General features: G+C 43.3%; 1 protein-coding gene across 2 annotated transcripts in view; it reads left to right on the forward strand.

Moving 5' to 3' along the window:
* The first annotated feature begins 243 nt into the window (after positions 1 to 243).
* The window catches only part of STARD3NL (STARD3 N-terminal like), a 77500-nt gene continuing 64957 nt past the window's right edge, over positions 244 to 12786 (forward strand). For both annotated transcript variants that reach the window (XM_040260868.1, XM_040260869.1), the window contains exon 1: positions 244 to 483. The gene's annotated coding sequence lies outside the window, so the exon portion shown is untranslated. The remainder of the gene's footprint in view (positions 484 to 12786) is intronic.

A 12786-nucleotide genomic window follows, 5' to 3' on the forward strand; every position in this document is an offset into this window, starting at 1 on the left:
AGACTGGGGAAGCCAGAAGAATCTATCAGGAGAGCGAAGGGACGTTTCAGAAACCCGTGCGGTACCGGATTCGCGAACATTCAGTCAGCCGGAGTTTCGTATTCCCACTCTCGCCTCAGGGCCGGCCGGACCGCCCCTCACGCCTTCCCGCGACGCTCACTGGACAGTATATGACTGATACAGTCACTCACCAATCGCCGCTCTGCTATAGGGGCTCTCTGGCCCTTACCGGGTCTTTGGTCCCTGGGGCGATGCGACCTCTGTGCGTCGACGTCAGCGTGCTGACGTCATAGGCCGGGTACTCTAGGAGGTCCTGGGGCGACAGTACGCGGGCGGTGGGCTGCGCGACTTCTGCAGGACTAGATTCCTGGTCCCGCCCCGCCGAGCCCCGCCCCTCCGCCGGTGGACACTGCCGCGGGCGAAGCCACAGAGCTGCGGTCTCCCGGCCAGCCTGGGGCGGCCGGCCCGGAACCACCCGATGAGGTAGGCTGGGTTTCTAGTCACCCTATTTGACAGATTAGAAAACTGAGTCATCGGGATCAGATGATTTGCCCGGGGCTCACTGGAGACCCGCGAACGGAGGCCAGAACCGAGCATCCCGGCTTGTTTGTACGGCCCTCGCCGTCCTCTGGAGAGGAGGAGGGGCTTGGCGGTCTTGTTTATAATGGGTACAGAAGTGAAGTTGCAGATTGCGGCGCCCCTTTTCATCCAAGGTTTGGGTGGGCATTCAGGGCATGGATGCTAGTAGAGAGGTCTCCATTCCTTCATCCTGCGGTGCCCTCGGTGAAATCAAGCCCTCTGCTGGCCCCTTGGGCCCTCCATAGTGACCAAGGATGGTGACTAGGTTGATGCGTCGGTTACTGACCTTTTTTTTTTTTCATCAAGGAAAGCTGTGTTCCAAACAAAATTTAAAAATTAAAGCACAAATCACGAATGTTCTGGCTCTGGTTTCAGTTCACTGCTTTGCTCACTCATGGGTATCTGGTCATATTTGAAATTTCAGTAGCATGCTTATTTTTTGGTTTAGGATTAGAGAGGGATTTTTTTTTCCTTTTAGTTCAAACATAAGTTAACATTGTGGAACTTTTCTTATTCTCTTAAAGTGCCAATTGATCTTCATGTCATTTTTCTTATTTCACAGATGGAATTACTGAATTCATCACTTGACTCAGTAATAGTTTGGATAAGCTTAGCTAGGTAACAACAGGTCAAACCTTTCCATACTAATACTGAAATTAGTTCAGTTTATCTCAGAATTCTTTGTGGAGAAGAGTTCCGAAAGATAATTCACATATATATATATTCCATCTACCCATACATCCTCATGAAACAAAACATCGTAGGATACCTAAGATGCTTGATTTATGGGTTCTAATAAGGGGGGGCATAATTCATGCTCATAAAGTAAAAATGTGTACTGTATAATATATGTATCCATATATAATGTTTTGTATTGTTTTGAAGAATTCACTCTTTTTAAATCTTTCTGTCTCAGACATTGACCTTTAAGACTGCATTATTGCATAAAACTGCATTAAAGAAATGAAATTAAAACCACTTCAGGGGACTTTTCGTTACCAAGGTTCACAGAAGGATGGTTTTTATCATTTAACTTTAGTCTTTGGACAAATTTATCTGATGATCGCCTCATCTCTGCCTCATCTCATGCTTTGTTTAAGATGTTGAGGATTGAATGTGGAAACATTTAAATAATAGTCTTGCCCTCAAGACCTTCCATTTTGATGTAGATACTATAAATATATAAACAAAAATGACAATTTTAGATAATGATAAATGCAAGAAAAGACATTACCAGGGGCTGGAGCACGACTGGGATGCGGGGAGAAATTTAGATATGGGTGATCAGGAAAGATTTCCTTGAGGAAGTTTGGAGGAGATCTGGATGTTTAGAATGAGTCAGCCATGGGAAGATCTGCTGGAAGTTTCCAAGCAGAAGTAACAGTGCAAAGGAGCTAAAGGAAAAAGAAGCTTGATATGTTCCAGAGATAGACGAGAAGCTGTGTGGCCAGAGTGGGGTCTACCTAGGGGAGAGTGAGATGGGAGGACAGTAGTGGCACTCAGAGGTGGGCAGGACTGCGATCAACTCAATCCCACATGCGAACTGCAGGCAGAAAATTGTCAGAGCTCTCTTCATTTTCCTTAGTGACATTCATATAGTGCTAACCCGGATTTCTGCTTTATCTTGGTCACGAAATCATTGTAGTAAATCACTGTATATGTTTTTTCACCAGTGGTCCTCATTCTTAATGGAAAAATGTCTTCTTCCCTCAAGCACTGGGTCCCTTGTTGTTTCCTTCCTGTTGTTAGTGTGTGCAGTACTCTGAGCCTTTGCTTATCTTCTCCTTCCTGCTTTGATCCTTCTTACTCCCAACTGTGAGTCCTCCCCAGTATTTATGTGCCGGGCATTCAGTCCTCGCTCTTCTCCAGGCTGAGTTCTAGGAAACTGCTTTGTCAAGTGGATTCCTCTTCTCCATCAGAACTTATCTTACTGGCCAGAGACTTAATGTCTGCCTGTATTTAGTGCCTGCAGTATACCAGATGAATTATATACTTTCTGATTCTTCTTTCCTGTTGCAAAGGTAAATGTTATCCTTTCTTGATAGAAGAGGAAACTTCTGTATAACGCTACCACCTGGTACTGAGGGAGCCCATGTTTGAACACACCAGCTAGTCTGCCACTGAACCTTGATCCGTGATACACTACCTCCCTGAGTGTATTACAACAACTCTCTACTAAGAAATTAATATTTTATGAAATAGCACTTTAGACATCATGATTCAACCCTCATAGTTTAAAGGTGAGACTGGAGAAGCCTGTTTAGTGCTTTTCGAGACAGAACTGGCATCAGATTCTCATCCTACTAATTGGCAGCCTAATGTTTTTTCTGCTATTCTTAAACTACATGGACGGTCCATCACAAGGGGTTTTGGTATATAGAGAAATATAATATTTCAACATGAATTTATTGTCCATAAACTCATATAAGGCAGTTTTAAATAAACTCATACAAGGCATCTTTTAAAAAGATGAGACAGTGCTGCTCAGTTCAGTTCAGTTCAGTCGCTCAGTCGTGTCTGACTCTTTGCGACCCCATGAATCGCAGCACGCCAGGCCTCCCTGTCCATCACCATCTCCCGGAGTTCACTCAGACTCACGTCCATTGAGTCAGTGATGCCATCCATTCAGTGCTGCTGCTTGGGCTAAAATAGCCCCTCAGTGGTGACAATGGTGGTTTAGTCGCTAAGTCGTGTCCAACTCTTGAGACCCCATGGACTGTAGCCCACCAGGCTCCTCTGTCCTTGGGATTCTCCAGGCAAGAATACTGGAGTGGGTTGCCATTTCCTTCTCCAGAGGAATCTTCTGGACCCAGGAATTAAAGGCGGATTCTTTACTGACTGAGCTATGAGGGAAGCCCCAAAACAGCCCCTTACTGTATTTTAATTCTCTTTTTCAGCAGTGAGCAGATGTAAGTAAGCTTTCTTTGTGAACCTCAGTTTTCTTAGTAGAAAGTGGCTTCAAAATGACTTTAAAATTTACATTTCAATTTCACAAATCTTTGTAGGGAGTTTACAATGTGTTGTTTTCCCAGCTTTAACCATTTACTTACAAGTACGGAAACATCACTGAGCATTTGCTGGTTAATAGTTTCTGTTGGCAAGTATGGTTTCTTCCTATAATTGAGGAAGCTGTTCAGCCAGCTCAGGGAGACAACTTCTCTTTCTTCAGTTCAGTTCAGTTGCTCAGTCATGTCCTACTCTTTGCGACCCCATGATTCATAGCACGCCAGGCCTCCCTGTCCATCACCAACTCCCGGAGTTCACTCAGACTCACGTCCATCGAGTCCGTGATGCCATCCAGCCATCTCATCCTCTATTGTCCCCTTCTGCTCCTGCCCCCAATCCCTCCCAGCATCAGAGTCTTTTCCAATGAGTCAACTCTTCACATGAGGTGGCCAAAGTACTGGAATTTCAGCTTTAGTATCATTCCTTCCAAAGAAATCCCAGGGCTGATCTCCTTCAGAATGGACGGGTTGGATCTCCTTGCAGTCCAAGGGACTCTCAAGAGTCTTCTCCAACACCACACTTCAAAAGCATCAATTCTTCAGCGCTCAACCTTCTTCACAGTCCAACTCTCACATCCATACATGACCACAGGAAAAACCATAGCCTTGACTAGACGGACCTTAGTTGGCAGAGTAATGTCTCTGCTTTTGACTATGCTATCTAGGTTGGTCATAAGTTTTCTTCCAAGGAGTAAGCGTCTTTTAATTTCATGGCAGCAGTCACCATCTGCAGTGATTTTGGAGCCCCCAAAAATAAAGTCTGACACTGTTTCCACTGTTTCCCCATCTATTACCCCTGAAGTGATGGGACCGGATGCCATGATCTTCATTTTCTGAATGTTGACATTTAAGCCAACTTTTTCGCTCTCCTCTTTCACTTTCATCAAGAGGCTTTTGAGTTCCTCTTCACTTTCTGCCATAAGGGTGGTGTCATCTGCATCAGTTCAGTTCAGTTCAGTTCAGTCGCTCAGTCGTGTCCGACTCTTTGCGACCCCATGAATCGCAGCACGCCAGGCCTCCCTGTTCATCACCATCTCCCAGAGTTCACTCAGACTCATGTCCATCGAGTCCGTGATGCCATCCAGCCATCTCATCTTCGGTCATCCCCTTCTCCTCCTGCCCCCAATCCCTCTCAGCATCAGACTCTTTTCCAGTCAGTCAACTCTTTGCATGAGGTGGCCAAAGTACTGGAGTTTCAGCTTTAGCTTCATTCCTTCCAAAGAAATCCCAGGGTTGATCTCCTTCAGAATGGACTGGTTGGATCTCCTTGCAGTCCAAGGGACTCTCAAGAGTCTTCTCCAACACCACACTTCAAAAGCATCAATTCTTCGGTGCTCAGGCTTCTTCACAGTCCAACTCTCACATCCATACATGACCACAGGAAAAACCATAGCCTTGACTAGACGGACCTTAGTCGGCAAAGTAATGTCTCTGCTTTTGACTATGCTATCTAGGTTGGTCATAAGTTTTCTTCCAAGGAGTAAGCGTCTTTTAATTTCATGGCAGCAGTCACCATTTGCAGTGATGTTGGAGCCCAAAAAAATAAAGTCTGACACTGTTTCCACTGTTTCCCCATCTATTTCCCATGGAGTGATGGGTCTGGATGCCATGATCTTCGTTTTCTGAATGTTGAGCTTTAAGCCAACTTTTTCGCTCTCCTCTTTCACTTTCATCAAGAGGCTTTTTAGCTCCTGTTCACTTTCTGCCATAAGGGTGGTGTCATCTGTATATCTGAAGTGATTGATATTTTTCCCAGCAATCTTGATTCCAGCTTGTGCTTCTTTCAGTCTAGTGTTTCTCATGATGTACTCTGCATATAAGTTAAATAAGCAGGGTGACAATATACAGCCTTGACGTACTGCTTTTCCTATTTGGAACCAGTCTATTGTTCCATATCCAGTTCTAACTGTTGCATCCTGACCTGCATATAGGTTTCTCAAGAGGCAGGTTAGGTGGTCTGGTATTCCCATCTCTCTCAGAATTGTCCACAGTTTCTTGTGATCCACACAGTCAAAGGCTTTGGCATAGTCAAGGAAGCAGAAATAGATGTTTTTCTGGAACTCTCTTGCTTTTTCCATGATTCAGCAGATGTTGGCAATTTGATCTCTGGTTCCTCTGCCTTTTCTAAAACCAGCTTGAACATCAGGGAGTTCACGGTTCACGTCTTGCTGAAGCCTGGCTTGGAGAATTTTGAGCATTACGTTACTAGCATGTGAGATGAGTGCAATTGTGCAGTAGTTTGAGCATTCTTTGGCATTGCCTTTCTTTGGGATTGGAACGAAAACTGACCTTTTCCAGTCCTGTGACTACTGCTGAGATTTCCAAATTTGCTGGCATATTGAGTGCAGCACTTTCACAGCATCAACTTTCAGGATTTGAAACAGCTCCACTGGAATTCCATCACCTGCACTAGCTTTGTTCATAGTGATGCTTTCTAAGGCCCACTTGACTTCACATTCCAAGATGTCTGGTTCTAGATTAGTGATCACATCATCATGATTATCTGGGTCGTGAAGATCTTTTTTGTATAGTTCTTCCGTGTATTCTTGCCACCTCTTCTTAATATCTTCTGCTTCTGTTAGGTCCATACCATTTCTGTCCTTTATCAAGCCCATCTTTGCATGAAATGTTCCCTTGGTATCTCTAATTTTCTTGAAGAGCTCTCTAGTCTTTCCCATTCTGTTGTTTTCCTCGATTTCTTTGCATTGATCGCTGAAGAAGGCTTTCTTATCTCTCTTGATATTCTTTGGAACTCTGCATTCAGATGCTTATATCTTTCCTTTTCTCCTTTGCTCTTTGCCTCTCTCCTTTTCACAGCTATTTGTAAGGCCTCCCCAGACAGCCATTTTGCTTTTTTGCATTTCTTTTCCATGGGGATGGTCTTGATCCTTGTCCCTGTACAATGTCACGAACCTCATTCCATAGTTCATCAGGCATTCTATCTATCAGATCTAGGCCCTTTAATCTATTTCTCACTTCCACTGTATAATCATAAGGGATTTGATTTAGGTCATACCTGAATGGTCTAGCGGTTTTCCCTACTTTCTTCAATTTAAGTCTGAATTTGGCAATAAGGAGTTCATGATTTGAGCCACAGTCAGCTCCTGGTCTTGTTTTTGTTGACTGTATAGAGCTTCTCCATCTTTGGCTGCAAAGAATATAATCAGTCTGATTTCGGTGTTGACCATCTGCTGATGTCCATGTGTAGAGTCTTCTCTTGTGTTGTTGGAAGAGGGTGTTTGCTATGACCAGTGCATTTTCTTGGCAAAACTCTATTAGTCTTTGCCCTGCTTCATTCCGCATTCCAAGGCCAAATTTGCCTGTTACTCCAGGCATTTCTTGACTTCCTACTTTTGCATTCCAGTCCCCTATAATGAAAAGGACATCTTTTTTGGGTGATAGTTCTAAAAGGTCTTGTAGGTCTTCATAAAACCATTCAACTTCAGCTTCTTCAGCATTACTGGTTGGGGCATAGACTTGGATAACTGTGATATTGAATTGTTTGCCTTGGAGACAAACAGAGATCACTCTGTCGTTTTTGAGATTGCTTCCAGGTACTGCATTTCGGACTCTTTTGTTGACCATGATGGCTACTCCATTTCTTCTGAGGGATTCCTGCCCGCAGTAGTAGATATAATGGTCATCTGAGTTAAATTCACCCATTCCAGTCCATTTTAGTTTGCTGATTCCTAGAATGTCGACGTTCACCCTTGCCATCTGTTGTTTGACCACTTCCAATTTGCCTTGATTCATGGACCTGACATTCCAGATTCCTATGCAATATTGCTCTTTACAGCATCAGATCTTGCTTCTATCACCAGTCACATGCACGACTGGGTGTTGTTTTTGTTTTGGCTCCATCCCTTCATTCTTTCTGGAGTTATTTCTCCACTGATCTCCAGTAGCATATTGGGCACCTAATGACCTGGGGAGTTCCTCTTTTGGTATCCTATCATTTTGCATTTTCATACTGTTCATGGGGTTCTCAAGGCAAGAATACTGAAGTGGCCTAGCATTCCCTTCTCCAGTGGACCACATTCTGTCAGACCTCTCCACCATGACCCGCTGGTCTTGGGTTGCCCCACAGGCATGGCTTGGTTTCTTTGAGTTAGACAAGGCTGTGGTCCTAGTGAGAAACCCAAGTAAGATGGTAGGTGTTGCAAGAGGGCATCAGAGGGCAGACATACTGAAATCATACTCACAGAAACTAGTCATCTGCATATCTGAGGTTATTGATATTTCTCCCAGCAATCTAGATTCCAACTTGTGTTTAGTAATGCATTATCATTTTTAAAAATGAGTCAAAATTCATTTCTAAATTATATTATTGAAAAGGGGTTACTTTCTTTCTATAATTTAAAAATACCCATTCTTTATTTGTAATGTTTGCTTATTTTATTAATTATGATTGGGATATAACTGATGAATTATAGTAAATTAACAAATAGCTGAATTTACTTTCTGATAGCTTTTTGACTCTCCTGTAAGTGACTTAGATGGTAAAGAATCTGCCTGCAATGATGGAGACCTGGGTTCGATCCCTGAGTTGGCAAGACCCCCTGGAGGAGGGCATGGCAACCTACTCCAGTATTCTTGCCTGGAGAATCCTATGGACAAAGGAGCCTGCTGGGCTGTAGTCCATGGGGTCACAAAGAGTTGGACACGACTGAGTGACTAAGCACAGCATAGTAACTTAATGGTAATCAACTTTTCTGTTAGTCAAATTGGAATAATGTTACTGGAATTAGTTTGTGCAGCTGACTTACACCTTCTGAAGGTCCAAGCTGTCATGATTTGGCCTCAGATTACAGTGCTGTCCTTCCACCATGAACCCAGTGCCCCAAACCTGACTCCTGGCCATTCCAGCTTTAGTGCCATTGCTTGTGCTCTGCCTGCAGCCTGAAATGCGTTCTACTTAAACAATTGCAGCCAAAATTCTGCCTGTGCCACTGTGTCCGTCTGTGCCCCTTTCTCAATGAGCTGTTTCCTTTGTCTCTTTAGTGGAAGCCGTCTCTTTAGTGGAAGCCTTCTCTTTGACAGCACTTCTGGTAGTCTTGCTCTGTGATGCAGTTTACCAATCTGGATATCTTTGGTAGCATACTATATTGTACATGGGTGTTCAAATATATGTTAACTTGAGCTTAAAAGAGATTTAACAATTCGTTTTAGACTTGAAAAGTGTTTTTTTTTTTTTTAATAAATGATAGAGCCCTTTAGTTTAGCCTTTTTAGATTTGTAGAACTTTTATTACCTCACCTTTGCTAGAAGCATCTTTAATGCTTTTCTTGGCTTTGATTCAGCAGAACTTCTTTCCTGTTACAGTTAAGGGCCTGACTGCTACAGTTACTAAGGGGTCTCTTGAGAGGAACTCAGATGTTTGTGCTGTAAGTATTGAAGGCACATTGTTGCAAATAAGAATCAGTGTTCTCTGTGTTTATGGTTTTGGGAAAACAATAACAGCAGTTCTACTTTTTAATAGTGACTGAGAAAACTGAAGCCCAGAGGACAAGTCAGAGATTCCTGTAGTGCTGGGCTATGGAGCTTGATCAGCACTCCTGGTTCACGGCAACAGGGGCTGGCACTCGTTCTAATGTCCTGCCGCAGAATTCCTGGTAGCCTCTTAAGTGTATTTCAGCATGGCTGAGGCCTTTCTGGATTGTTTGACTTGCTTGGCTACTGAGCTACCCTACATCTGGAAGACACCTCTTCTTGTGACTCCAGGTCAAAGCAGGAACTCTCCCCAAGGATCCCCAACGGAGCTGTTTAAGCCCATGGGATCTTCTTGGGCAAGCAGTGGCTGGTATCTGGGTGGTAGGCTCTTTAGTTTAAAGCCTATTTCTTGGGGCTTTCCTGGTGATCCAGTGGTCAAGACTTGGAGCTTCGCTGGTAGGAGACATGGGTTCAATCCTTGGTTGGGGAACTAAGATCCCACATGCTGCTCAGGGCAGCCAGAAAAGGTAAAATAAAAATTAATTAATAAAATGAAAGAGCAAAACCTTTCTCTTCTATTTCCCCTCTCATCACAGTTTTCTAAAAAATATCTTGGGATTAATGGGCATCCTCTGTATTAAACTAGGAGCTGAAGGAAATTCAGTCTGGTGCCTTCTAAGTTGCAGTAATCACCAGTTTCTGTGTCCCGTGTTTTCCAGGACAGTTTACTTTTCTGACACTGTGCATTGTTGCTCACTAGAGGATGTTCTTGTTTGCTTTTTGTTTTAGGAAAATATATTCTCATGGTTCTTTAATTGATTAATGACCTGCTGAATGAATGACATAGAACCAGGGAATTTCAAGTACATTTCTCTATTTGTTAAATTCCTCCAAGGTAGCAAAAGGAGCTCTTGAGAAATTAAGAGTTTTCTCCAGCTGAGGTGGGAGCCCCAGCTAGGGCTTGCTTCTTTTATTACTGATAATAACTGAGAGGGCTTCCTCTGTGTTAAGCATTCCTTTTAAATGCTTTATGTCAGGATTTGGTATCCTGAGCACTGTTGACATTTTAGGTTGGATAATTTTTTGTGGTGGGGGCTGTCCTATGAGTTGTAAGGGGTTTAGCAGCATACCTAGGCTCTGCTGCTGCTAAGTCGTGTCTGACTCTGTGCAATCCCATAGACAGCAGCCCACCAGGCTCCCCCGTCCCTGGGATTCTCCAGGCAAGAATACTGGAGTGGGTTGCCATTTTCTTCTCCAATGCATGAAAGTGGAAAGTGAAAGTGAAGTTGCTCAGTCGTGTCTAACTCTTCGCAACCCCATGGACTGCAGCCCACCAGGCTCCTCCGTCCATGGGATTTTCCAGGCAAGAGTACTGGAGTGGGGTGCCATTGCCTTCTCCGACCTAGGCTCTACCCACCCTGTATACCAGTCCCCCCTCCCCCAAGTTGTGACAACCAAAAATGTCTCCAGTCTTTGCCACATGTCTTGGAGTGAGTGAGCAGAGTCCTTCCCTCCACAGACACGTAAAGAACCACTGCTTTACTAAACTAATTTCTTCCTCTCAACAACCCTCTAAAATGGGTCGATTATTGTCTTCATTTTGTGCAAGGAGAACCTGAGGCCTGGAGAGGGTTAAGTGACTTGTCCGGGATTACACAAGTGGTAAGCAGTCATACTGGATGTGAAACTCGCCAGTGTTCTTTGTGAACTGTGGCCCTGCACTGCCAGCAGACTGGCCACAGACTGTTAGGGACCCAAAGACTACGTAAGTTCAGTTCAGTCTCTCAGTCGTGTCCAACCCTTTGCAACCCCATGGACTGTAGCACGCCAGGCCTCCCTGTCCATCACCAGCTCTCAGAGTTTACTCAGACTCATGTCCATTGAGTCAGTGATGCCATCCAACCGTCTCATCCTCTGTCATCCCCTTGTCCTCCCACCTTCAATCTTTCCCGGCATCAGGGTCTTTTCAGATGAGTCAGTTCTTCACATCAGGTGGCCAGAGTATTGGAGGTAAATCAGGGGACAAAATAAAAGCTAGCAGGACCAAACAGGGCTATAAGTGAGGTAGTTGAGTGAACTGGGGAGCATTGCGAGAATTGCCTCTTTTTCAAAAGAAGCTAGAGATCTGGATTTTAGTTGTGTGAAAAATGCTTATCTTTAATTAATCTAGTGACTAAAAATACCATGCAAGCCAGTAGACAGACAAGCAGTATCACTTACGTATGGACAAGGTTTGGTCCCAGGCCATCAGTTTGTGGTCTTTTTTGTGGAGACTCTGCAACATTGTGATATCATAGAGAATTGTATATTCATTTGATTAAAAGCACAGGTATAGATTCTATGTGGAGGGCAAAAGTTTTCATTTCTTGGAAGTCTCTGGAAATAGATTGGTGGGGTGGTGCTTCTAGACTAGAGGTACTTGTCTTTTTTTTTTTTTTTTTTTAAGCCAAAAAAGTGTGAGAATTAGGCTGACTATCCATCACACTTTGAAATTTTAATGCTCTGCTGCTCAGTGCAGACTCAGTTTGAAAGTTCTATACTTTTGTCCTTCAGCAGCATCACCAATAACTTTTTTTTTTTTAATGACCTCTGCTTGTACTGGTGCTAAAGGCAATATCATATAGGACAACCAGGAAACATAAATTCTGTAATTCTATATCCTGGAGAAGTGAACCACAGCCATACCTCAGTCTTTTGACAGCCAGTAACCAATGGAGTCCAGTTTAACCCTGTAGGAAAAGACCAGGCTCTCTGCCTGTTTCAGTAACAGGTAGACTTCTCCAGGTTTTGTAGCCTTTTCCGTGAGCCCGTGTGCCTTCGTACCCCTGCTCTAGGTGTGTAAGCGGCCTCCCGCTCTCACACAGTCTGTGCATGGCCTTGGGATCTGCCCTGTGCCTCCTCACGTGGGCCCTCTGAGGCTGTGGGCAGCCCAGTCTCCTGGACGTGCTCATGCTTCTCCTCTGTTTTTAATTTAGTCTGCCTCCTCCTTGCTGGATGTTACCTTTTCGTTTCTTTCAAAGCCATACGTTTTCTTTTAGGCCAGCTTTTTTTTTAATCAAGCTTTTTTTCAGGCTATAAGAACCTAAAGTTCTGTCCTTTAGTGTTGCAACCATCTTAGACTTTGATTTCTAATTATTTGTATAAGTGCTTTACCTCCTCTATAAAATTATATTTTACTTGAGGATGGGGAACAGTCTTTCCCATCTCACTTTTCCCCACAGCATCTAGCAGTGTTTTCTGTGGGGTAGATGCTTCATACATTTCAGTTTATTCAGGGGGTCTTGGTAGGTTCCCAGTCATATAGTGATTTCTTCCTTTTTTCCCTGTATGTTTGTATCAGTTTATCTAGTGTGTTGTTAGAGTGACTTCACTAAATAGAATTCAAAGTAGGAAGGAAGAAGTGATGACCAAATTAATTTGGGAAGGTTGGACCATTTTTATTAATTTCATTGTCAATGCTAGTAATCAGAGATGAAATATTCTTCATTTATTGATGTTGGAACTCTAGACATCTGTGTAAACTTGGCTAACTTTAGGCAGCAAGTACCCAGACTCCAAACTTTTATACAGCAATATTTATTATTATTTATTTATAATTATATAAATATAATTTATATAAATAATATGTATAATCTATATTATTAAATATAATAATATTTCTTATTAAACAAATTTATAATAACAAACAAATGCCTAACAAACACATGGCCAGGTATTTCCCTGGGTGCTAAGGATACAGAAGTGTCTTCTGGGACCTTTGGTATAATACTGA

This window comes from Oryx dammah, unplaced genomic scaffold (genome assembly GCF_014754425.2).
Source record: "Oryx dammah isolate SB20612 unplaced genomic scaffold, SCBI_Odam_1.1 HiC_scaffold_18, whole genome shotgun sequence".
Lineage (NCBI taxonomy): Eukaryota > Metazoa > Chordata > Mammalia > Artiodactyla > Bovidae > Oryx > Oryx dammah.